Below are 3,949 nucleotides of genomic sequence, written 5' to 3'. Positions count from 1 at the left end.
CCAGCCCACTGCCCTGGCGGCGCGCCCCGCTGAACCCCGCCATGCGCCGCTGTCACCGCGGCGTTCACCCCGGCTAATGCCGCGCCATAAAGGAAACGTCTTACATTAACGACTTTTGTCACCGAAGTCATTAACATAATAGGACTTCCACATCAAAATTGAATATTAATGCTACACCCGGCTGTGGAGTGAGACGGATAATTGCTCTAATACATTTTCCAGTCGGATTTTCGCGTCGCAGCAGCAATTGCATTAGCAAACCTGATTATTACCGCGGCCGATACAATGGGACAGTTAATGGGAGTTAAGTTCCTGCTTTTTTCTCTGGGACCCCCCAGCGGCTGTGGCCCCGTGCCCCCCCGCCGCCCCCCACCCACAGAACCTCCCCGGGGCGGGGGGACAAGGTCCCTGGGCTGGGAGCGGAGGTGACGGGGACGCTGAGCTGCCTCGTCCCTCTGCGCCGACAAACCGACCCTGCCGCGCCACAGAGCCCTGCGACGGGCCGTGGGGGGGTCCCCCTAGCTGGGGGGGGCTGGGGAGAGCCGCAGGCCTCAGCCCTAGGAGTGGCGGGGGACCCCCCCTCCTTTCCGAGGGGGTTTGGCAGCTCCAGGGGTGATGAAGCACCGAAACGCCGGTGGCAGGAGCCGGGGGCCGCGCCGGGGCCAACGCGCAGGTCACAGCCTCCTCGCTGCACCCCCAGACGTGCCCAAGGCAGAGGAAGACCCCCCCCACCTCTGCCACCGTGTCCCTTCCCCAGAGTCCTCTCTTGCCCACCCAAAGGTGTCCCCGCACGCAGCAGCGGCTCTGGGGGGGGGCCCTTTGTCTCTGGTCCTGGTGGGGCCACCCTGGGCACGGACAAAGGTGGCTACAGGGCCAGGGAGGGGAGAGTCATTAAACGGGCTTTAATTGCGCTCATCTGGGCTCGCTTCATCGATCAACCGCGCTGGGGGAGCCCACGGAGGGGGGGGGGCTGCCCACGGGGGATGTATATCCACGGCGGGGGGGGGGGGGGGCCACGGGGGATGTCTACCCACTGGAAATCTGCCCATGGAGGGGGGGGAGTCTGCCCACAAAGGGGGGGGGGTTTGCCCACGGGGAAAGTCTCCCCACGGGGCGGGGGGCGGGGGCGGTGTGGGTTGCCCACAGGGGATGTCCCTGTGCCCAGGGCTACAACCTGCAGGCTCACACATCTCACACTCCCCAAGCCCCCAGCTCGGCCCAGCACCGGGGGGGGGGGTGTTTCCCAGCCCTTTCCCACTCCCTCTTCCCCCCACCCGGCGCTCACTGGCGGAAGGAAGATCCTCGCAGCCACTTTTTTAGGTATTTTTTTTATCGTCAAGAAACCATTTCCGAGCGCTGCCCGACTACCGGTGGCCAAACCATGCGCCGGCAGCACCCCACCCCCCGGTACCCCAACCCCGGGGCTCGCCCCACGCCGGGTTCATCCGTGATGCGATTTTTGGGGCTGGGGAGCCCTTTCCCAGAGGGATCCCAGCGGGATATTTGAGTTTGTTTCCTGGCGCTGCCGCACACCCCCCCGGGAAGATGCTCCCCGGGGGGTCAGGACGCAGCCAGCCCCGCTCCCTGGGGGAGAGGGGGACCCCCAGACCCGGCCACAGCGCTCGGCTCCATCCGCTGCTTTGAAACACCAGGGGGAAAAACAATTAAGGGGAAAAAAAAGAGCTTTTTGGGGCGCAGCACACAGGGAGGGGGGGCCGGGGGGGCAGGACAGCCAGGGTCTGGCCCCGGGGGGTCCCAGCGTGCCCCCCCTCGCTCCTCACCGCGGCGGAGGAGAAATCCCGCGGTGCCCACCCCGACAGCGCGGCCTTTGCGCGTGCTGCCTCTGTGCTCCCGGTGCCATCCCACATCCCTCGGGGTGTCCGTCCGTCCATCCGTCCGTCCGCGGGCGTCGCTCCCTGCGGCGGCCGCTCAACCCCCGTGAACCGGCGGCGCCTGTGCCAGGGCCGTGTCCCGCCAGCTGACCCCCCCCCGGCTGTCCGTCCGTCCGTCCGTCCCCGGGGCTGTGGGAGCGTCCTGTGTCCGTCCATCCGTCCGTCCCGGCCTGCCCAGGTCCGTCTGTCCGGGCGGTGCTGGGGGGTCCCCAGGGCTGTGCTGAGGCCCCCCCCGGGCCGCTGGCCCTCCTAACTCGATTGTTGTCCCGGCGTAATGAATAGCTCCGCTGTAATCTAATAGTTTTTACAAGTTATTGGGATTTATTTCAGCATTTTCAATCAATTACGCCCATTTATTTAAAAAAAAAAACAACAAAAAAAAAAAGCCCCAAACCCAGCAGTGCCCTGACGGGGACCCCCGCTGCCGGTACCGGTCTTCCCCCCCCCCGCCTCCTCCGCATCCTCCCCTCCCGTTACATGGCCCCCGGCTCCCCGAACCCCGCGCAGCCCCCTCAAATCGCACAGCACCCCCCCATTACACCGCGTGCCCCCCTCCAAGCATTGCACCCCCCCCCCCCACGTTGCACAGTCCCCCCAAATTGCACCGCGTGGCCCCCCCAGCACTGCACCCCCCCACACATCGCACCTCAAGGCCCCCCAGTATTACACACCCGCCCCCACATTTCACCCCCCCCAAATTGCACCGCGTGGCCCCCCCCAGCATTGGACACCGCCCCCCCATTATTGCACTGCATGCCCCCCCAGCACTGCACCGCCCCCCCCATATCGCACCTCAAAGCCCTCCAGTATTACACACACCCCCCCCCCCCCCATTTCACGCCCCCCCAATTGCACTGCGTGGCCCCCCCAGCATTGCACCCCCCACACACACATTGCACAGCCCCCCCGCATTTGCACCGCGTGCCCCCCCCAGCATTGCACCCCCCCGGCAGTGCAACACCCCCCCCCCCATTGCACAGCCCCCCCCCAATTTCACAGCCCCCCCTTTTCTCCCCTATAACCCCCCCCCTCGCCCCAACCTGCCGCCGGAGCCGGTCCGTTTCCCTCTCGCTGCCGCCTTTGATCTCCCGCTCCCGGCCCTCGGGGTCCGCCCGTAGGGGGGGGGTGGGGGGGTGCGGCGGAGAAAAGCGAGGAGGGGGGGCTCCGGGGAGGGGGGGGGGCGCGGTGTGGGGAGCCTCGAAACCGCCCCCGGTGTCCCCCCCCCTCGGGGGCCGCCTTGAAACCGCGCGCGGGGCCCGTCATGGCTGTTGGCAGGGGCCAGCCAATCGGCGGCTTGTTTACACTGCGTGATTGACAGCGGGCTGGCGAGCGGCCAGCCAATCAGCGCGGAGGAAAAAGGGACAGCGGGGGGGGTTGCGCTGCAGCGGGGGTTGCATTGCACCGAGGTGCAATGCAACCCCCGCTGCAACGCAACCCCCCGGCGTAGTGCGCATGCGCGCTGCTCCCTCCCCTCCCATTCATCCGCCCGGCTTGAATTAGGCGCCGGCGCGCGGAGTCCCGCCCCTCGCCGCTTTCTGATTGGCAGGTGGCTGGCGGGGCGCCAGCCTATTGGGTGAGAGGCGCTTTGACGCACGGAGCGCGCGAGGGGAAGCGAGAGAAAAAATAATGAAAAAAAAAAAAATTAAAAAAATAATAAATAATAAAAAATAAAAAAAAAAAAATAAAGGAGGGGAGGGGATTAGCCGGCGGGGCGCGAGCGCCGCGCGGCGGCCAATCAGAGAAAAAAAAAAAAAAATTAAAAAAAAAAAAAATAAAAGGGGGAAGAGCGCGCGCGCGCGCGCGCACCCGCGCGCGCGCGCCCTTATTAGCATGCGGGGCGCGTTCGCCCGGCGGAGTGCGCGGCGTGAGCGGGGAGGCGCGGCGGGGTCCCCCCCCCCCCCCCCGTCCCCCCCCCCTCCCCACCTCCTTCCTCCTCCCTTTCCCCCCCCTTTTCCCACACACACACACCCGCCCCCCCCCCCCCCCTTACACATACACACACCCCCCCCCTCCGCACACCCCCCCCCACCCCCCCCCCCCCCCCCGCCGGTTCCCTT

The sequence above is a fragment of the Strix aluco genome, chromosome 21 (genome assembly GCF_031877795.1).
Source record: "Strix aluco isolate bStrAlu1 chromosome 21, bStrAlu1.hap1, whole genome shotgun sequence".
Taxonomy (NCBI): domain Eukaryota; kingdom Metazoa; phylum Chordata; class Aves; order Strigiformes; family Strigidae; genus Strix; species Strix aluco.
This window is presented reverse-complemented; position numbering follows the sequence as displayed.